Genomic DNA, 24555 nt, shown 5'->3' with positions numbered 1-24555 from the left:
AGTGTTGTTATTTTTCGGGTCAATCAGAAATACAATTTGGCTGCCATGGCCGCTATTTTGCTACTAAATTCTAATAGGCCGATCTCACTTAAAATTGGTCTAGGAATGATCAGCTCATGGTCCTGACAAAGTTAAGTTAACATTATACTATTTTTTACTCAAATTGGTACATATTTCAACAACAACAAAAAATACTGTAGACTCAGGTGACCGTTAAGGCCCATGGGCCTCTTGTTATAGAATATATTCATAATCGGGATATGAGGAGATTTAGCGGAGACACATGGAATCTTTGTGTGGGGTATTCACGGTCATTTGAGCGATTGATTTTTTTTCCCTTCTGGTCCATTATCAAGTTGAGAGCGAGTGCCACCCTGAGTGATGTGGGTCAGAAATGCATTGTCGATGTGCACTCTATTGTACAAGATTGCAAAATGCACAGGATATTTGGTTATGGTCTTTCAGTTATCCGATACTCCGCTACAATTATACTGTTTCTAACATCTCATTATAATCGATCCTTTTGCATTATCGAGATTAGAAAATATTTGGTAGATGAGGCATACCGGTTTGACAGTATATATGTGTTACATCTGGATTTGTAAAAAAAAAACAATTGTCCGTTTAAATTAAAGCAAAACTACTACCCCCAGCCTGACATCAATCCAAATAAAAGTTTTCGTGAAATTAAGACTGCGAAGTTCCATGGCGTACCTGTAGGGAATCTATCACGGGAAATCTCAGTTTCAATTTAAAAGTAATTTAATGAAGATTAAAAACACTGATAGAGTTTACAAGCTGCAGTCCTTGAAATAAATTAGCCGTATAAACTGTTAGGACCTGTTGTATCTTCATCAATGATGATGGCCTAGAAATGCCTGCTTGGTCTTCTGCAATTTCACAGTATATAATAACATTACAAAGATTTCTGAAATATTTGTGTTGGATGGAAATTTTCACCAAATACTTTATAATGGAAGTACACTTTTCCATTTGGTTTTGAGACATGCTGACTCCAGCACATACATAAAGTAGTGTCAGGGACTGAGTCTGTATAAATCGGTTTACTAGACACTACAGCAAACCATCAGTAGGTGGTAGGTAGGACTACCTATATATATAAGTAACAGTAATTGTATAGTAATAAAAGGGTCACTAATAAGATCACATTTTAATGAATCATAGCACAGGTAAATCTGATAGGTACATCATACCACAGGTAAATCTGATAGGTACATCATACCACAGGTAAATCTGATAGGTACATCATACCACAGGTAATCCGATAGGTACATCATACCACAGGTCAGGTAAATCTGATAGGTACATCATACCACAGATAAAACCTGATAGAACTACATCCTACCACAGGTAAATCTGATAGGTAAATCATACCACAGGTCAGGTAAATCTGATAGGTACATCATACCATAGGTAAATCATACCATAGGTAAATCTGATAGGTACATCATACCACAGGACAGGTAAATCTGATAGGTACATCATACCATAGGTAAATCTGATAGGTAAATCATACCACAGTTACATCATACCACAGGTAAACCTGATAGGTACATCAAACCACAGATAAAACCTGATAGAACTACATCATACCACAGGTACATCATACCACAGGTAAACCTGATAGGTACATCAAACCACAGATAAAACCTGATAGAACTACATCATACCACAGTTACATCATACCACAGGTAAACCTGATAGGCACATCATACCACAGATAAAACCTGATAGAACTACATCATACCACAGGTACATCATACCACAGGTAAACCTGATAGGTACATCAAACCACAGATAAAACCTGATAGAACTACATCATACCACAGTTACATCATACCACAGGTAAATCATACCACAGTTACATCATACCACAGGTAAATCATACCACAGTTACATCATACCACAGGTAAACCTGATAGGTACATCAAACCACAGATAAAACCTGATAGAACTACATCATACCACAGGTACATCATACCACAGGTAAACCTGATAGGCACATCATACCACAGATAAAACCTGATAGAAGTACATCATACCACAGTTACATCATACCACAGGTAAATCATACCACAGTTACATCATACCACAGGTAAACCTGATAGGTACATCAAACCACAGATAAAACCTGATAGAACTACATCATACCACAGTTACATCATACCACAGGTAAACCTGATAGGTACATCAAACCACAGATAAAACCTGATAGAACTACATCATACCACAGGTACATCATACCACAGGTAAACCTGATAGGCACATCATACCACAGATAAAACCTGATAGAACTACATCATACCACAGGTACATCATACCACAGGTAAACCTGATAGGCACATCATACCACAGATAAAACCTGATAGAACTACATCATACCACAGGTACATCATACCACAGGTAAACCTGATAGGCACATCATACCACAGATAAAACCTGATAGAACTACATCATACCACAGTTACATCATACACAGGTAAACCTGATAGGTACATCATACCACAGATAAAACCTGATAGGACTACATCATACCACAGTTACATCATATACCACAGATAAATCTAATAGGTACATCATACCACAGATAAAACCTGATAGAACTACATCATACCACAGGTAAATCTGATAGGTAAATCATACCACAGTTACATCATACCACAGGTAAACCTGATAGGTACATCATACCACAGATAAAACCTGATAGAACTACATCATACAACAGGTAAAACCTGATAGGACTACATCATACCACAGTTACATCATACCACAGGTAAATCATACCACAGTTACATCATACCACAGGTAAACCTGATAGGTACATCATACCACAGATAAAAACTGATAGGACTACATCATACCACAGTTACATCATACCACAGGTAAATCTGATAGGTACATCATACCACAGTTACATCATACCACAGGTAAATCTGATAGGTACATCATACCACAGGTAAATCATACCACATGTAGATCTGATTGGTACATCATACCATAGGTAAATCTGATAGGTACATCATACCACAGGTAAATCTGTAGGTACATCATACCACAGGTAACTCATACTGCAGGTAAATCTGATAGGTACATCATACCACAGGTAACTCATATTGCAGGTAAATCTGATAGATACATCATACCACAGGTAAACCTGATAGGTACATCATACCAAAGTTAAATAATACCACAGGTATATCTTATTGGTACATCACACCACAGGTAGATCTGATAGGTACATCATACCACAGGTAAATCTGGTAGGTACATCATACCACAGATATATCATAACACAGGTAAATCATACTGCAGGTAAATCATAACACAGGTAAATCTGACAGGTAAATCATAACACAGGTAAATCTGACAGGTAAATCATGCTGCAGGAAAATCTACTACAAAACAAAGCTGGTCCTAAGAGGAAGGAAAGTATACAAAGTTAGGAATGAAATTTGTAAATTATTTTAAAATTCGAGGTTAGTTTTGTAATTTGTTGTATGTGACGTGAATGTTTTGTGAATTGTTGCGACGTGACAGGTATGTTTAGTAACTTATTACTATTAGACATGTGAGGAAGATTTTGTGATTTATTTTGATATGACAAGAGTGTTTAGTAAATAATCGTAATAGGAGAAGATGTTGTTGTGTTTTACCTGACAGGAAGTTTTTGTTTATCATTGTGGCATGAAGTTTTGTTATTTGTGGCTCTGTGACAAATAATTTTGATATTTTTTTTCTCTTTATTTCTTTTGTTACTTTTGAGGTGGCCAAAAGATCTTGGTTTCAATTGGTCTGTGACAGAAATATTTCTTTATATTTGTTGTAATGTGACAAGAGGATATTTTGATTTCTGATGTGACACAATTTTTTTTTAATCTATTGGGATGTGACAGGAGGAAATTTTCCTGATGCATTTTGACTTAACAGGAAAGTTCGGTAATTTGAACTACGATATATATGTAAATGGCAGCTATTTATAGCGATGTACAGTAAAACGAAGTCAATGATTAATTGTTTCACAAGTTAGGAACGAAGTTTCCAACTCGTGGCACATCAAGATTATTAGTTGGTTCTATAATGGGATTTCACGACAATCGCAGTGAAACAAATAGCACCATAGACTGTACGTACACGCCACAGATCTTTCCCAAATGAGTTTCCATCATCCAACATATTCTACTTGGTTTTTTTTCTGCCTGATCCATCAATTTGGTAGTTAACTAGTGTTTACGAAAAATGCTTGTTGATGTTAATAATTTGTCAGTTTTAAAAGTGGCACATTATTGGTTTCATAGGACATTAAGTGTGAATCATTTTGATAGATATATTTGGCCTTCAGCTATTTACTTTATGCATTCCTTCATATGATCAATGTACAATAAATCGGTTGTAATATCGTGTTGTTTTATCTGTGTCGGAGTCGTCCCGTTTCCCATCATATAATTATACGGAAAATTGTTTGTGTCGTATAAGGGCTTATTTAAAAATATCTGCTCGAAATACAAATAAGAATTTATGGCACATTAATATTAGGGGAAAACAGATAAAATGTTTCTTATTTTGAACGTTTGCTCCTGTGATATATAATCAGTACTGCGTGATTAATTCTACGACAGAAACGAAATGTCTTCCTCGTTTTCGACAGCTTTGTACAGAACTGATTGTTAATGGCAAATTCACATCAATAAAACACAAATTTTTATCCGTCAAAATGTTATTATGTAGTAGAATTATTATATTGCTGGCACGTTTTTTTCAAACATTAATGATAAATAAATCCTAGCTGGTTTTACACGGTAGCCATAAGGTCTGAATGGTTTATTGTAATAGAATACAATTCATTTTCCAAACTGACATATCCAAAGAAATTAAAAATAAAAATGGTTTACCTGACAGACATATATCCCAAGGAAATTTGTATAATTCACACCTGATTTATCAAAATCAAAATTAATATTTCACTATTGCTTTCACAAATGATTAGAAAAGATAACTGGCGGCCAGATTATCTGAGCTATAGAATGGATAGTAAGAGACTAACCTGTTGATGGAGTAAAAATCCCAACACAGTGTAGAACTAGTGACAGTGGCAGTGAACACACTGGCTACAGGAGTTAGTAGTGGTGGAGGTGGGCCTATCGCTACACCTATAGGATAGAGCAGCAAGCCTGTCTCCTCACAGTGTGTCTATTGATCTCTCTTACACATACCTATCACTGCCAATAGCATCTCCATACTCTTATACACCGCTCTGTATGGCTCTCTCTTCATACTCTCTCGCCCTCTCATATCATACTGTGTAGGGCCCTCCTTTATTCTGTGTATGGTCCTCTATCATACTGTGTTTGGCCCGCTATCATACTGTATATGGCCCTCTATCATACTGTGTATGGCCAACCTTTATACTGTGTAGGGCCAACCTTTATACTGTGTATGGTCCTCTATCATACTGTGTATGGCCCTCTATCATACTGTGTATAGTCCTCTATCAAACTCTGTATGGCTCTCTGTTCATACTCTCTCGCCCTCTCATATCATATTGTGTAGGGCCCTCCTTTATACTGTGTATATTGGCCCTGTACTTAATACTTAGTATGGCCTTCTATCATACTGTGTATGGTCCTCTATCATACTGTGTACGGTCCTCTATCATACTGTGTATGGCCCTCCTTTATACTGTGTATGGTCCTCTATCATACTGTGTATGACCCTCCTTTATACTGTGTATGGTCCTCTATCATACTGTGTGTGGCCCTCTATCATACTGTGTAGGGCCAACCTTTATACTGTATATGGTCCTCTATCATACTGTGTGTGGTCCTCTATCATACTTTGTATGGTCCTCTATCATACTGTGTGTGGCCTTCTATCATACTGTGTATGGCCCTCTATCATACTGTCTAGGGCCCTTCTTTATACTGTTTATGGTCCTCTATCAAACTCTGTATGACTCTCTCTTCATATTCTCTTGCCCTCTCATATCATACTGTGTAGGGCCCTCCTTTATACTGTTTATGGTCCTCTATCAAACTCTGTACGACTCTCTCTTCATACTCTCTCGCCCTCTCATATCATACTGTGTAGGGCCCTCCTTTATACTGGCGTGTGTATGGTCCTCTATCAAACTCTGTATGACTCTCTCTTCATATTCTCTTGCCCTCTCTTATCATACTGTGTAGGGCCCTCCTTTATACTGTTTATGGTCCTCTATCAAACTCTGTATGACTCTCTCTTCATACTCTCTCGCCCTCTCATATCATACTGTGTAGGGCCCTCCTTTATACTGTGTACATTGACCCTATATACTTAATGCTTAGTTTGGTGTGTGTATGGCCCTCAATCATTCTGTGTTTGGTCCTCTGTCAAATTCTGTATGTTTCATCATAAGTGAATCTGTATGACCCTTTCTTTATAAAGTGTCTGGTTTGCACAGATTTCTTGACTATTTAGCATTTGATTAAACAGATTTCTGGATTACTATGGGTTCAATTAAGAAAAATTCTGGATATTTCAGCATCTGGTTGACAAGTTTTTCCTGGATTAATTAGGGTCTGATTTGCACAGAGTTCTGGATTATTTAGGGTTGTTTTACAAAGTAAGAGCCTGGATCAAACCTTTTACATAATATGCATATATACAAAGGATAACCGCATTGTAACGTACATACTCTACACATTAGGCTATACGTCAATCATTAGATACCTACTTAGTATGTTATATGAATTACCTATAGCAGCCTTCAGCAGCTACTAGTTACTATATGTACTACTGATCAGTACAGATCTGAGATGTGTATAGCCAACAGCTTTATTTACATGTTCCGCTCTGTGAGATGACTGATTTAGTAGCCATCATTACTCTACCATGGCTTCAAATCAAATACAAACAAATCGATTGTTTTGACTTCCTGCCTAATCAGAAGGTATGTCTGCTGTGACGAGTTACCCTATAAATTTGTTGGTGACCTGACTTATCATTAGACTGTCTGTGACCAGTAACCATCTCTATGGCTTAATTGTTACCCTGAATTTATCAGTGACCCCTTACCCTTAGTCTGTGACCAATAACCCTAAATTTTGTGACTAGTAACCATTCATCTGTGACCAATAACCCAAAATTGTCTGCAACCAGTTACCCTAATTCTGTGACCAATAACCCTAAATTTGTCTGTGACCATATTTACCATATATCTTACCAGTTATTCTAATTCTGTCCATGACCAGTTACCCTAATTCTGTGACCAATAATCCTAAATTTGTCTGTGACCATTTACCATATATCTACAAGTTACTCTAATTCTGTCTGTGACCAGTTACCCTAATTCTGTGACCAATAACCCTCATTTTGTCTGTGACCAGTAACCCTAACTCTGTCTGTGACCAATAACCCTCAGTTTGTCTGTGACCAGTAACCTTACTCTGTCTGTGACCAATAACCATCAGTTTGTCTGTGACCAGTAACCCTAACTCTGTCTGTGACTAATAACCCTCAGTTTGTCTGTGACCAGTAACCCTAACTCTGTCTGTGACCAATAACCCTCAGTTTGTCTGACCATTAACCCTAACTCTGTCTGTGACCAATAACCCTCAGTTTGTCTGTGACCTGTAACCCTAACTCTGTCTGTGATCAGTCACTGTAAGTCTGTCCCAGCCTGTCCGTAACAAGTAACTATTAGTCTGTCTGAGCAAACTTTCAGGAATAAACAATTAATTGGAGTGACCAAACACAATGGAATGCAAAGATTCATCCTGTTAGCACCTAATTCTGTTGTTATAAATTAGGAGCTATTACATTGTTCTAAAACAAATACATTCACTCCAAAAATAACAACCAAATGTTGAAACATTGGTGCCTGTTACCAGACTGGCTTCTCCCTGACGAGTTCCACAGTTACACCTTGAGCCCTGCTTGTTTACTTTCCATTGATTTGCCCTATATCATGATGCCAGGGTGAGAACTGGTCCTTGAAAAATTAATAGATGCTGGAGTGGTCATTATTTGACCAATTCCGAATGGTCAGTTTACAGCACGCTATTGGAAATTCAGACCAATTTGACAATCTCTGAACTGCAAATATTGGCGAACTTTTAACCAAACCGTCGACATGTAAAGATATCAAGCGATTTATAATCGGTGGTGATGCCTTGGTTTTCGAATATGTTGGTACATATTTGCCGAGCACTCGGCCCAGTACTAAATGCATACCCTAATGAATGGTTCAAGGCTAAGTGGTCAGTTCCTGGGAACCTGTTATCAACTGATCAGTGACTTGTCTTTTCTTGGGTTAACGTGTGATGCTTTGACGACACTGTCAATCGAAGGCCTAATGAGGTTGGTTTGGCCACCCTGTTATTTACGGTACGTGTCTAGTGATTGTGTATGTTCGACCTGTTGTTATTGATATAAATAAATGTCACTATGTAATTGGCGTGGTGCTGGCAGCAGTTAATGGGGATAATAACGGCCTACAGTACAATCGCTGCCGGCTGTTGTTGATAGTGTTGGACTGGATTTACGGAGAACTTTGATTTGACACGTATAGGACACTTGGATCATGAAGAACACTGTGACATTAGGACACCTAACTGATTGATCTAAATGTTTGTCCCACATTACATAAAACAGAACAATTATGGTCCTGCTTGGTCCACAGTATATGTCTGTCTGTGACTGTGCGTTTTCGGGATAATGTTTGTATCCAAAAGACTAATCCCTTTGAAATTTTACATTGTGGTACACTGTAACACACAGATGTGCATTAGAATTCTTTTTTTAAAGTTTCGAAGGTCTAGAGCAAATCACTGATTCTAAATATAGACCATTGGGTATAAGGATGCTATAAGTTTGTGAATTGTACCATTATGTCCCCATCAGTAGTTGTATACATGTAGAACTGACAAAAATGTATGTTTTATCCTGAATAATAAAAAGAAACTTTCAAGTACATACAATATACTAACAATATACAGCAGTTTCCTTTACCGTCATTTTGTTATATAAATCAATTTTTTCACCCCCTTTGAGGGCGAGACAGGAGGATTTCAACCCCGAGGTGGGGGGGATTCTTACGCTGACAAACATGAGGCTTGCAGAATGTTTGGCAACTTAAGAATCTCCTTCCAAGGGTTAAGATATCTTTTTGCATCCCTAAAGTGGCAATATGTTTCGTATTCTATTACCCTGTTCATGTTTTTATATGTTATGCATTATTGACATAACGGGGTCAATTCATTGTTGACGTGCCACTGTACAATTGTTTTGACTGGAGAATCTCCTCGCCTCTACTTCAGGGTAAATCTAGGATATTTCACACTGGGAAAACTGTGAATACATCTCTCCAGGGTGGTAGGAAAGGATATCTGACACCAGGAAAAAATGAGTCCTTTCATTCCATTGTTTTAATAAGCACCTGGCTTTCACATGTCACAGTGGTGAATCATCTAGTACCTTCCCTTATGAAAAAAAAATGCTGAATTTTGCTGAATTTTGCTGAGGATTTGCTGAACTGTTGCTGAAAATTTGCTGAAACTAAAATCGGATGCCGAACCATTGCTTACACAGTTTCTACAGGTGCTGAATTTTGCTGAACTTAACTGAAACCTGCTGAAAACTGCTGAACTGTTCAGGTTAATGCTGAAAACTGCTGAACTGTTCAGGTTAATGCTGAAAACTGCTGAACTGTTCAGGTTAATGCTGAAAACGGCTGAACTGTTCAGCACCATGCTGAAAAATGCTGAACTGTTCAGGATAATGCTGAAAAGATGCTTAACTGTTCAGGATAATGCTGAAAAATGCTGAACAGTGTTCTGTAAAAAAAATCAAGTCATCGTTTTCAAGAATAAAAGAAATGAGAATTAAATGCTCATGAAACTAATTTTTATGATTATTAAATTAATTCTCTTTTTTTTAATGATCATTAATGAACTGAAACAAGTGTAGTTAGAAGTAATATAAGTTGATGGTCAAAATTTATAGAAAGTGCTAGCTATATATAGCTAGCCAATCATATCTCCCGCGTTTAATATACTAAGTGTATAAAGTCCGAGAGATCCGAGTAAATACTATGTGGATGACTCCCGAGTGAAACCGAAAAAGATAAACAAAAATGGCTGCCGTAGAAGACGAACCGCTAAGTCAGAGACAAAATTTCGACTCTAATTGACTATAAAAGTTCAGACAGTATGATTAAATGGAATACACATGACAGGTATGATGTTATCTCAACACGCTGAACAATCGTTTTGAGTATAAACGTGTGTTTCCTGTAAAATTACAGATTACAAATAGCGGTGGACTTATCGTCTGCTCTTACACATTGAATGGTTCAATATGCTGTCTTCACCACGCATTTACTCACTTATGTCGTTAATTTAGAGACTCACAACATATTAATACGATCTTATTTGAATGGAATACTTGTATCATGTTACAATTTGATGAAATACAGCAATATGAGTTCATTTACACCCGAATTCCCGTAACAATAAGAGTACAGATTTCGGTGTTCATATCGGACTATGTAAGCTTTCAGCATACGATTCTAGGTAATTACACACTTCAACATCTCACATTATGATTTAAAACAGCATACGTACAGGATGACACAATCTCATAAAATATAACAATCTCAAAGTATTCAATATGAAATTTGTGAACAATAATGGAACAATAATACTGTCACTTTCTAACTACATGTACAAGACTAATTCCCCAAGGAACTCTATCTAAATCAGAAATTTATAACGATCTATCGTTATAAATCTCTGATTTAGATAGAGTTCCTTAGGGAATTAGTACAAGACATGATCACACAAATTATACTGTACCGTAGTGATCATCAGGGTTTGTGTAATTCTTGCCTTCTTAAGATTTGCTAAGGTTTGCTTATGCATAGCAGTTGGCTTTGCTGAAACAATTCTGAATTGTTCCTGAAATTTGCTGAAACATTCCTGAAATTTGCTGAAACATTCCTGTAATTTGCTGGTATAGTTACTGAACTTTGCTGAAACATTCCTGAAATTCGCTGAAACATTCCTGTAATTTGCTGGTATAGTTCCTGAACTTTGCTGAAACATTGCTGAACTTTGCTGAAACATTCCTGTAATTTGCTGGTAAAGTTCCTGAACTTTGCTGAAACATTCCTGAACTTTGCTGAAATACATTTGCTGAATTTTGCTGAATTTTGCTGAAAAATGCCTGGATTCGGGCCAAATTCAGGTATATTTCAGCAATTGCGCTTTGTGGGTTTTCAGCATTCGTTCAGCAAAGTGTTCAGCAAAAATTCAGTTAAATGTTCAGCAAAATTCAGCAATTTTTTTTCATGAGGGTAATTACTGACTCAGCTAGAGGAATGTCACAGTGGTGAACCATCTAGTCACTTGTTACTCAATAGACTCAGCTAGAGGAATGTCACAGTGGTGAACCATCTAGTCACTTGTTACTCAATAGACTCAGCTAGAGGAATGTCACAGTGGTGAACCATCTAGTCACTTGTTACTCACTCGACTCAGCTAGAGGAATGTCACAGTGGTGAACCATCTAGTCACTTGTTACTCACTCAGCTAGAGGTATGTCACAGTGGTAAACCATCTAGTCACTTGTTACTCACTCAGCTAGAGGTATGTCACAGTGGTGAACCATCTAGTCACTTGTTACTGACTCAGCTAGAGGTATGTCACAGTGGTGAACCATCTAGTCACTTGTTACTGACTCAGCTAGAGGTATGTCACAGTGGTGAACCATCTAGTCACTTGTTACTGACTCAGCTAGAGGTATGTCACAGTGGTGAACCATCTAGTCACTTGTTACTGACTCAGCTAGAGGTATGTCACAGTGGTGAACCATCTAGTCACTTGTTACTGACTCAGCTAGAGGTATGTCACAGTGGTGAACCATCTAGTCACTTGTTACTGACTCAGCTAGAGGTATGTCACAGTGGTGAACCATCTAGTCACTTGTTACTGACTCAGCTAGAGGTATGTCACAGTGGTGAACCATCTAGTCACTTGTTACTGACTCAGCTAGAGGTATGTCACAGTGGTGAACCATCTAGTCACTTGTTACTGACTCGACTAGAGGTATGTCACAGTGGTGAACGATCTAGTCACTTAATACTGACTCGTCTAGAGACATGTCACAGTGGGGAACCATCTAGTCACTTGTTACTGACTCAACTAGAGGTAAGTCACAGTGGTGAACCATTTACTCACTTGTTACTGACTCGACTAGAGGTATGTCACAGTGGTGAACCATCTAGTCACTTGTTACTGACACGTCTAGAGGTATGTCACAGTGGTGAACCATCTAGTCACTTAATACTGACTTGGCTAGAGGTATGTCACAGTGGTGAACCATCTAGTCACTTGTTACTGACTCGACTAGAGGGATGTCACAGTAGTGAACCATCTAGTCACTTGTTACTGACTCAACTAGAGGTAAGTCACAGTGGTGAGCCATTTACTCACTTGTTACTGACTCGACTAGAGGTATTTCACAGTGGTGAACCATCTAGTCACTTGTTACTGACACGTCTAGAGGAATGTCACAGTGGTGAACCATCTAGTCACTTGTTACTGACTCGACTAAAGGTATGTCACAGTGGTGAACCATCTAGTCACTAATGTTACTGACTCAGCTAGAGGTATGTCACAGTGGTGAACCATCTACTCACTTGTTACTGACTCGACTTGATGTATGTCACAGTGGTGAACCATCTAGTCACTTAATACTGACTTGGCTAGAGGGATGTCACAGTGGTGAACCATCTAGTCACTTGTTACTGACTCGACTAGAGGGATGTCACAGTAGTGAACCATCTAGTCACTTGTTACTGACTCAACTAGAGGTTCTGTATGTCGAAGTGGTGAACCATCTAGTCACTTAATACTGACTTGGCTAGAGGTATGTCACAGTGGTGAACCATCTAGTCACTTGTTACTGACTCGACTAGAGGGATGTCACAGTGGGGAACCATCTAGTCACTTGTTACTGACTCGTCTAGAGACATGTCACAGTGGGGAACCATCTAGTCACTTGTTACTGACTCGACTAGAGGTATGTCACAGTAGTAACCCATCTAGTTACTTGTACTGACTTAACTAGACGTGTGTCACAGTGGTGAACCATCTACTCACTTGTTACTGACTCAACTAGAGAAATGTCACAGTGGTGAACCATTAAGTCACTTGTTACTGATTCGACTAGAGGGATGTCACAGTGGTGAACCATCTAGTCACTTGTTACTGACTCGACTAAAGGTATGTCACAGTGGTGAACCATCTAGTCACTTGTTACTGACTCGTCTAGAGACATGTCACAGTGGGGAACCATCTAGTCACTTGTTACTGTCTCAACTAGAGATATGTCACAGTGGTGAACCATCTAGTCACTTGTTACTGACTCGGCTAGAGGTATTTCACAGTGGTGAACAATCTAATCATTTGTTACTGACTCGTCTAGAGGTATGTTACAGTGGTGAACCATCTAGTCACTTGTTACTGACTTGGCTAGAGGAATGTCACAGTGGTGAACCATTAAGGCACTTGTTACTGACTCGACTAGAGGGATGTCACAGTAGTGAACCATCTAGTCACTTGTTACTGCCTCGGCTAGAGGTATTTCACAGTGGTGAACCATCTAGTCACATGTTACTGACTCAACTAGAGGTATGTCCCAGTGGTGAACCATCTAGTCACTTGGTACTGACTCAACTAGAGATATGTCACAGTGGAGAACCATCTAGTCACTTGTTACTGACTTGGCTAGAGGAATGTCACAGTGGTGAACCATTAAGGCACTTGTTACTGACTCGACTAGAGGGATGTCACAGGAGTGAACCATCTAGTCACTTGTTACTGTCTCAGCTAGAGGTATGTCACAGTGGATGTCACAGTGGTGAACCATCTAGTCCCTTGTTACTCACTCGGCTAGAGGTATTTCACAGTGGTGAACAATCTAATCATTTGTTACTGACTCGTCTAGAGGGATGTGACAGTGGGGAACCATCTAGTCACTTAATACTGACTTGGCTAGAGGTATGTCACAGTGGTGAACGATCTAGTCACTTAATACTGACTCGTCTAGAGACATGTCACAGTGGGGAACCCTCTAGTCACTTGTTACTGTCTCAACTAGAGATATGTCACAGTGGAGAACCATCTAGTCACTTGTTACTGACTTGACTAGAGGTATTTCACAGTGGTGAACCATCTAGTCACTTAACTACTCACTTGTTACTGACTCGACTAGAGGGATGTCACAGTAGTGAACCATCTAGTCACTTGTTACTGCCTCGGCTAGAGGTATTTCACAGTGGTGCACCATCTAGTCACTTGTTACTGACTTGACTAGAGGTATTTCACAGTGGTGAACCATCTAGTCACATGTTACTGACTCAACTAGAGGTATGTCACAGTGGTGAACCATCTAGCCACTTGCTAGTTATACGACTCAACTAAGAGGAGATTTCCCTTTAGCTAACGATTGGAAGAGCACTGCATGGACGAGAAATCTGTAGTCATTGGTTCGACTCCTTACAGAGGTACTTGGAAATAAAGGCCTCGGTTAAATCATTATGGCATATATGTTTAAGCATCTATGAAGAGTGTATCTTATCAAGGCACAGTTAAAGGATAAAAACCTAACCATTGGTTCAAAGATGATTGGCTGAAAGATTAAATTTACACAATAAATATATTTAGATCTTTGGTGCTTATTTATTTATAGAAGCCGTATCCAGTACTACCATTTTACATGGATATAAAGAGAAAAGTGTATAATGATGTGTTTTGTAAAGATTTTTTAGATGGCACTCGCAAACATTATTTTATATACTCAGAAATCTTCTTTTGTTTCAGGATATGAAAGTTCTTTCAAAAACCAAAGCTTGGAGAAACATTTATTTTATCAAAAGACTTAACCTCCTTTAATACCGACTAACCTCGTTATCCCAGAAACCGATTCCACTGGGTGGCGTAACGTTTGGATGGAATAACAACTTGTGTGTTTCCTTCAGTCGTTTTTTTCCTCACAGAACAGATCTGTAGTGATGCTGTTGTGTACACTGTTAGACTAGAACACAGACGGTTTCTATCACCATTTTGTAGGATTCGTAGTGTAGGCAGCGCATGTTTACAAAGAATTAACTGGCTATAAAATGTTTTTTTGTTCCTTTATTGCCCCCTTTGTGTAGGTCTGTTCAATGCAAGCATTATCTCCGTTCTACAGAACACGTCTAACAAAACCAATGACATCCTTATGCTTTTTAATGCAAATCAAAACACCTGCCCAGAGCAAGTAGGCATGAGAATTGTAATTACTAAAACAAAAATACATTTCTAATGTCCAATTCAGAGAGTTTTTTGTTTCAGTTGTGTTTAGATGAACAAAAAATGTCACTTGCCTACATACAGCAAAGTGTGTTAAATTTTAGCATTTGCCTAGGCCGGAAAATGCATTGCACTGGATGCCGAACAAGTTGATTTTTAAAATCTTGTTTTATATATAATGTTTAAACTTCAAGAAATGTTACTGTAAATATATTTCTGTAACATTCCTACAGAAGAGAAAAGAGTTACATATTTGTAGAACTTACCCTTAAATTATTGTATACCGGTAAATTTTCGCCACAGTTTAGTTTTCGCATAATTTATCATTACGGCGAACAGTAGTTAGCGATATAATAAACATAGTATGTAATCCAATGTGAAGGGCGAAATTGGATTTCATTGGCGTAGGGCAAAAATTTGTAGTATTTATTATTGAGCACTATGGGTAGTATTTATCACTTAGTGCTATAGACAATCTATCTATCTATATGTTATACTCCACAGAGACCAAAATGACTTTAATGCGGAGAAATGTAACAATACATTAACAAGGAGTTATATATGGTACTTAATATTTCAATACTTAAGGTGTATACCTACAGAAATACTAACGAAAAAATATGGTACATTATTATTACTTATCAGCATTAATACATATTGGTGAATGCCTGATGAATGTCCTGATGTTTTATTCCTATGCATGTTAAACCCTACTGAATGAAGAAATGATTTAGTACTATGGGTACCCTACTGAATGAAGAAATGCTTTAGTACTATGTGTACTACTGAATGAACAAATGCTTTAGTACTATGGATACCCTACTGAATGAAGAAATGCTTTAGTACTATGGATCCCCTACTGAATGAAGAAATGCTTTAGTACTATGTATACCCTACTGAATGAAGAAATGCTTTAGTACTATGGATCCCCTACTGAATGAAGAAATGCTTTAGTACTATGGGTACCCTACTGTATGAACAAATGCTTAAGTACTATGGATACCCTACTGAATGAAGAAATGCTTTAGTACTATGTGTACTACTGAATGAACAAATGCTTTAGTACTAGGTGTACTACTGAATGAAGAAATGCGTTAGTACTATGGATACCATACTGAATGAAGAAATGCGTTAGTACTATGGATACCATACTGAATGAAGAAATGCTTTCGTACTATGGATACCCTACTGAATGAACAAATGCTTTAGTACTATGTGTACTACTGAATGAAGAAATGCTTTAGTACTATGGATACCCTACTGAATGAAGAAATGCTTTAGTACTGAATGAAGAAATGCTTTAGTACTATTGGTACCCTACTGAATGAAGAAATGCTTTAGTTCTATGGATACCATACTGAATGAAGAAATGCTTTAGTTCTATGGATACCCTACTGAATGAAGAAATGCGTTAGTACTATGGATACCCTACTGAATGAACAACTGCTTTAGTACTATGGATGCCCTACTGAATGAACAAATGCTTTAGTACTATGGATCCCCTACTGAATGAAGAAATGCTTTAGTACTGAATGAAGAAATGCTTTAGTACTATGGGCACCCTACTGAATGAAGAAATGCTTTAGTTCTATGGATACCCTACTGAATGAAGAAATGCTTTAGTATTATGGGTACCCTACTGAATGAAGAAATGCTTTAGTTCTATGGATACCATACTGAATGAAGAAATGCTTTAGTTCTATGGATACCCTACTGAAAGAAGAAATGCTTTAGTTCTATGGGTACCCTGCTGAATGAAGAAATGCTTTAGTACTATGGATCCCCTACTGAATGAAGAAATGCTTTAGTACTGAATGAAGAAATGCTTTAGTACTATGGGGACCCTACTGAATGAAGAAATGCTTTAGTATTATGGATACCCTACTGAATGAACAAATGCTTTAGTTCTATGGATACCCTACTGAATGAAGAAATGCCTTAGTACTATGGGTACCCTACTGAATGAAGCAATGCTTTAGTACTATGGGTACCCTACTGTATGAACAAATGCTTAAGTACTATGGATACCCTACTGAATGAAGAAATTCTTTAGTACTATGGGTACCCTACTGAATGAGGAAATGCTTTAGTACTATGGGTACCCTACTGTATGAACAAATGCTTAAGTACTATGGATACCCTACTGAATGAAGAAATGCTTTAGTGCTATGGGTACCCTACTGAATGAAGAAATGGTTTAGTACTATGGGTACCCTACTGAATGAAGCAATGCTTTAGTACTATGGGTACCCTACTGTATGAACAAATGCTTAAGTACTATGGATACCCTACTGAATGAAGAAATGCTTTAGTTCTATGGATACCATACTGAATGAAGAAATGCTTTAGTTCTATGGATACCATACTGAATGAAGAAATGCTTTAGTTCTATGGATACCCTACTGAATGAAGAAATGCTTTAGTTCTATGGGTACCCTACTGAATGAAGAAATGCTTTAGTACTATGTGTACTACTGAATGAAGAAATGCTTTAGTACTATGGGTACCCTACTGAATACTATGGATACCCTACTGAATGAAGAATTGCTTTAGTTCTATGTGTACTACTGAGTGAAGAAATGTTTTAGTTCTATGGATACCCTACTGAATGAAGAAATTCTTTAGTACTATGGGTACCCTACTGACTGAAGAAATGCTTTAGTTCTATGGGTACCCTGCTGAATGAAGAAATGCTTTAGTACTTTGGATACCCTACTGAATGAAGAATTGCTTTAGTACTATGGGTACCCTGCTGAATGAAGAAATGCTTTAGTTCCATGTGTACTACTGAATGAAGAAATGATTTAGTTCTATGGGAACCCTACTGAATGAAGAAATGCTGTAGTACTATGGATACCCTACTGAATGAAGAAATGCTTTAGTTCTATGTGTACTACTGAATGAAGAAATGTTTTAGTTCTATGGGTACCCTACTGAATGAAGAAATGCTTTAGTACTATGGATACCCTACTGAATGAAGAAATGCTTTAGTACTATGGATACCCTACTGAATGAACTAATGCTTTAGTACTTAATGGATACCCTACTGTATGAACAAATGCTTTAGTACTATGGGTAAATGGTTACTTAATGTACAAATATTTTTTAGTTAACTATGGGTAAATGGTTACTTAATGTATATATGTTTTTGTACTATGGGGAAATGGTTATTTATTGTATTTATATTTTTAGTACTATGGGGAAATGGTTACTTAATGTACAAATGTTTTTGTACTATGGGGAAATGGTTACTTAATGTATTTATATTTTTATTACTATGGGTAAATGGTTACTTAATGTACAAATGTTTTTGTACTATGGGGAAATGGTTACTTAGTGTATACATATTTTTAGTACTATGGGTAAATGATTACTTAATGTACAAATATGTTTAGTACTATGGGTAAATCTCTACTGAATTATCGACTGAAATAAATTAAGTGCCGTTGGTATATCTACTAATGCGCTGATAAATTACAATAGCTCTAAAACTGAGCACTATGGACCCATAACAGACCTGATTTGTCATCTGTATCGAATATTATTTCTCTTGAGAAAAATGACTGCTCCACCCTATAAGAAAGTAATCCCCCATCTTTTTTTACATTTCTTATCTAATTGACATTTCTCATCTGTATCAACAACGACTGCTTTGGTATAAACATAAAAAGCTGGCAGATTATTTCCATGTAAACAAATGACTTTATGTACACCCACCCACACAATTCTTCCAAATACATCACAATTAAACCATGGCGGCTTGGAAACCTACCAGGCGAAGACCAGCTGACTCTCTGGAGCAGACGGTGTTGGACTGCCTATTGTAACAGTGATGTCGTTTTCTGTATAGGAACTTGATAGCTGACTGGACAGATTGTCTTATTGTGTAGTATATCTGTAACTTGACCCCTTTGGTTTGTCCTGGGGCACCTACTATTGTCCATTTCTTGATGATGCCAGGGATCATATTGGAATCGGTCACACCTCATTCCAGTGTCTGGCCTTTTCCAGCTGGAAAACAAAGAATATGGCTGCAGATAAGAAAGGAAATAAAACCCATTACCAGCAATAGCTCGGTACTGTTAAGTTAAATATTCGATTTCTTAGAAGTGGTAATGAAATGGTATATAGTCTAATTGTATTTCATGTTAATATAATAATCAATGGCCAATCCTGCTGTCAATATTGGCTTTTCTATGTCCAGTTTGACCACAAGTGACCATCTGTCAGTGCTATATATGTGATCAAAGTGACTGTGTTTGACCTGCAACCAACCGCCATACTATACATAAAACCTAACCTTATAATGCTCTTATTTGAAAGATTATGTAGATGATGTCATATCGATCTGGAAAGAAAACACTTTAATTTCTACAAATGGGGTAATACTAGACATATACTTCTATTGTCTTCCTATTAGAGGTAAAAGTTTTGCTTTTATTTGCGAAATCAATATTTGTTCAGTGTTAATTTCGCCCTTCACATTTCATTCTATTGATATGACGGGTTTTTTACTTATATTTGCTGTAATGATATATTGGCCCTCATTACAGAGGGCCAAAAAAGACGAAAATTAAACGGCACCAAAAATTTCTCAGTATAATACAGGAATTACCTCTGGGCTTATAGTAGATCGACAGTGGATGGTCAGACAATTTATGACTGACTAAATAAAGCGTTTGGTTTTATTTGCTGCGATGGAGAATCGAAAATGTTCCACTAAACTTTATAGCAGTTTAATCACACCGGAAAAGATATCCAATATAATGCATTATAAAGCCGAGCTCAGGGAAGCTTGGTCGTAAGAAGCTGCGCTGGTACTGTGTCACACAACCACCTTGAAGTCAAGAAATAGACAGGAGAAAAAAAAAATCAAATCAATAGATCAATATAATGTAGCAATTACGTTTTTTTTTTTAACTCTGCATGTATGGTAATAAGATGTGAGAAGTAACAGCGTTGTGACCTTGACATAAAACGTGTTGCAGCAAATGATCGGTTGTTGTCGTTTCTTCTTTTTCTCGATTTCTTTTATTGTTACAGCAATACTATTTTAACCAGGATCTAAGTATCGGGTTCTATATCTGGTACGGTTCATCTTACGGTAATGTAAAGAAAGCATGTTAGGATAGAATATAAAACGTGTTTCACTCTGTGCTAACATATAGCTCGCAGTGATTCTTGTTGAACATGATCACATCATCGGGGCACTCGACTACATTGTATATGGAAATCGTGAGAGATGGTCGCGAGGAAGCAGTTAACATTTACATAAGTACAAAATAATTAGAAGGCCAATACAAGTTGCCGTATTTCACCTAATTAGAGCTCCATCTCTTATTCTTTTATTCTACAGGATGTTCCACCCCTTCACCCTATATATGATTTGAAGACTTAACTTGATCAAATTCGGTAATATATGGCTGCTTTTGGATAATTTTGAAATGTTCTGCAATCATTACAATTTTGCCATAAGTGTCCTGAGGGCGCTTGTCAATTAGATCAAATCCAGTATCTCAAAAGAATGTTGTTTGTTTATTTCTTTGTTGGATGCTCTAAATATGGGTTTTGTAAACACAGGTTATTTATGTTTTAGAGTTCACATGCGACTTATTTTATATATTATACATACATATGTGTGTTCCTTCATTACATCGTCTTAAATCATTCACCCCTGAAATTTCATAATGAACTATTCCAACCTTTGAATTGGAAGAGTTCAAATGTGTCTTCAGGGGTGAATGAATTAAGCTTATATGACTTTGCCACTATTTTCCCCAAATTGCCTGGGCAACAGGCAGGTTAAGTAAATTATGGTGCAACAATCTGTATTACGGTAAATCGGGATTTTTTTCTAGGTATGTTAATTATTTTGATTTTCTCGATAATAACTAAAAAAAAAATATATCACAATTTAAGATTTTGAGCGAGTTGCACTTCTAACAAAATATTACATAGTACTTTAGGTCATATATGGCCTAAAAGGACTAGTCAAATATCCAAAACAATAATTATGTAATATTTTTTGTATCATGGGAGAGGCTCATCACCGTAATAGGGAGCTAAAACACTGTGATGCACCGGATCAGGAAGGAAGGTCATCAATAAAAAACAACGTAATAGCAACATGACGTTATGAAGCTCTGGGGCACGCCTTATAGGAGCCTGCGGCTAATCCGAGCACAATCAAAAAGAGAGGCAAGCTGATAGCTACAGCAAAATGACATTGTGAAGCTCTGGGGCACGCCTCTTAGAAGTCTGTAGCTAATCCGAGCACATTCCACAATTGAGGAAACTATTACAGAATGCAAAGATTTAACATAAAAAAATTGTTCTGTTAATAGCAAGTCGCATCAAAGCGACATATTTTTATAATGACTGAACAAAAATGTATGCTTCTGCTGTTGTGTAACAATGCAAGGTTTATACAACACAAGATGCTGTAATCAAACCTTTATTAAAACACCACCCCTTGGAAGTCCGAAAAGTGGTTTCTTCAGTTCAGTCAAATCACTTCAACAGGGAAACATTGACAGTTGTCTCTTAATACAGGTGGTCTCTTAACATAAGTGGTTTCTTAATAGAGGTGGTCTCTTAACACAGGTGGTCTCTTAACATAGGTGGTCTCTTAACACAGGTGGTCTCTTAACAAAAGTGGTTTCTTAATACAGGTGGTCTCTTAACACAGGTGGTCTCTTCACAAAAGTGGTATCTTATTAGAGGTGGCTTCTTAATGCAAGTAGTCTCTTAATAGAGGTGATCTCTTAACAGAGGTGGTCTCTTAATAGAGGTGATCTCTTAACAGAGGTGGTCTCTTATTAGAGGTGGTCTCTTAATAGAGGTGGTATCATTAGAGGTGGTCTCTTAATAGAGGTGGTATCTTATTAGAGGTGGTCTCTTAATAGAGGTGATCTCTTAACAGAGGTGGTCTCTTATTAGAGGTGGTCTCTTAATAGAGGTGGTATCTTATTAGAGGTGGTCTCTTAATAGAGGTGGTCTCTTATTAGAGGTGGTCTCTTAACAGAGGTGGTCTCTTATTAGAGGTGGTCTCTTATTAGAGGTGGTTACATGAGCATGTTTGACTTTACATCCAGTGTGAAATAATACCCGATACTATAGCCAGTCTGGTCTTTGGAATAATTAGTTAAGAGGGAAGGGGATTCGATGAACCGAGACAAGGAGGGTGGGGGTACCAGCTGAGTCATTTTTATCTCCCCATTTTAACATCCACTAAGGGGCGAAATGGGTAAACATGCAACCCGTTCCCCTGACTGCCTGCGGTATTAGAGTGCGATTGGTTCAAATGTCTCTTAAGATTTTTGACAGCTGAAATTACCTGATTTGGTCCACTGTGGCTTAGTGACTTATTTTCTGCAATTTAGAATAGAAACACTGGTTATTTGTACTCTTCACTTGACAAAGGAAACAGATGTTTCCGAAAGCTCGCAAAATAAGTTTCCAATTCCTGTTTGTGTTCAAAACAAGCTTAGCCTTTATCAGTCTTGTTTGAAGTATCAGTCTTCAGTTTATCTGGTCTTGTTTAAATTGTTGTGCCCTCAAAACACTGTGTACTGGAATTTTACGTGGGTTTATCTGTCAGTATGACATTTAATTAGTCAGTCATTACATTTAGCTCCATCACTCTTTAATACTAGAGGTCCTTAATAAAAAAAAAAACGATTTAAATGTGGATACAGTTTCAGGAATGCTACACCAATTTATGGAATCTAGGTCACAGTGAAGATGTTGTGTGTGTCTCCATGCAAGCTCAAAGATGTTGTTGAAAGACAGAAGGTGCTACAAAACTGAACTGGGTCAATGGTCAGTGACCAGGTAACTCAGTTTGTGTGCCTGTCTACCAATTAGAGGTTTCTGGGATGATCCCCGGTCTGGCAGGGAGTGCTGGAATGATAATTAATCTTCATCACATAGTTTTAATGGTCGCAAGTTAGACTACCTCCCCTACAAGGAAGTCTCCTAACACTGACAAGCATTGGATGTTATATATAGGTGATTGGAGAAAAAAAGGTGACAGAAATGATTGTTAGTGATCGGGTGTGGGTGGGAGCTGCCATATGTTCGTGATCTCCTGGAGTTGGGTGTGTGTCACAGGAACGCAGCACTTGGTGCCAACAACCTAATGGATTAGGCGAGCTCCTAATGTGGAGATAGTCTTCGTTTTATTGATAGTCTTAAATTTGCTGAGAACATTTCCAACTGTTCCCGATAGGAACTCAGCAACCCAATCACTGCAATAAGATCAGCATAGCTTGACATGGTTATTTGTCTGTAATTTGTCAGAAGACCTTTGTGTACAATTCGCGGGTTACTGCTTCAGTGGGTGGTATTTAATTATACATGTTTCTGTACTATTTACTTGTTTAATAATGTTGAACGGATTATCGTGTTTTTTTTATGTCCTGCCATTTTACAGGGAGTTGGGGCATTAACTCATTTACCCCTGAAATTTAGTAATGAAATATTCCAACCTTTGAACTGGAAGAGCTCAAATGAGTCTTCAGGGGTGAATGAGTTAATTAAGTGTTACCCATGCCCATCCTGTCCTGCTTTATTTGGTATCATTACTGTAGTGACTTCATTTCTAAAGTTCAAAAATACTTTCACATACCTTGCGTGATTTCTATTTCAAGGTTCAGAGGTCAAGGTCGCCATTACTATTTACAGAATTTGTCAATAATTTCAGCTAAATCACTTAAGTAACTTCTTTTGCACCTTTTGATCAAACTTTGTACAAATGTCAGGTATTAGAATATACGTTGATTTAGCTTGCATTTCAGGGTTCCAAGGTCAAGGTCACCATTGTTTTTAGCCAATTTCAGCCAATGAAGAGCCACAACTCAGGCAACTTCTTTTCTTTATATAGATTATGATATTCAGCTTTTTTTACAAAGGTAGATATAAGAATATCTTGAATGAGTATATATTTCAGAATTTCAAGATTAAGGCCAAAGTCACTATTACTATTTACAGTCAAAAAATGGTATTGAATCGGCATGGGAGTGAAGATATTCATTTAAATTTTTGAGAAATGTCTAAAAATTTATAAACATCTATATGTTTTGTTGTCTCCAGATCATCGTTAAGAATCCCAAAGCATACAATTTTATATTTGAATTTTAATATTTTTAAAAATGATGTACATTAAAGATTTGTGTTAAGTAGTCATTAAGCTTTATATAATCGGGCT

At 37.4% G+C, this 24555-nt stretch overlaps 2 protein-coding genes across 3 annotated transcripts in view; one reads left to right on the top strand and one right to left on the bottom strand.

The window, feature by feature from the left end:
- The window catches only part of LOC110443863 (sex peptide receptor-like), a 32511-nt gene extending 27348 nt beyond the window's left edge, over positions 1 to 5163 (bottom strand). Inside the window, exon 1 of the mRNA XM_021488301.1 lies at positions 5063 to 5163. The gene's annotated coding sequence lies outside the window, so the exon portion shown is untranslated. The remainder of the gene's footprint in view (positions 1 to 5062) is intronic.
- LOC110443862 (protein MON2 homolog) overlaps positions 1 to 24555 on the top strand; it is a 433581-nt gene that overhangs the window by 174631 nt on the left and 234395 nt on the right. The gene's annotated exons all lie outside the window — the stretch shown is intronic.

Source organism: Mizuhopecten yessoensis, unplaced genomic scaffold (assembly GCF_002113885.1).
Source record: "Mizuhopecten yessoensis strain PY_sf001 unplaced genomic scaffold, ASM211388v2 scaffold716361, whole genome shotgun sequence".
NCBI lineage: Eukaryota > Metazoa > Mollusca > Bivalvia > Pectinida > Pectinidae > Mizuhopecten > Mizuhopecten yessoensis.
This window is presented reverse-complemented; position numbering and strand designations above follow the sequence as displayed.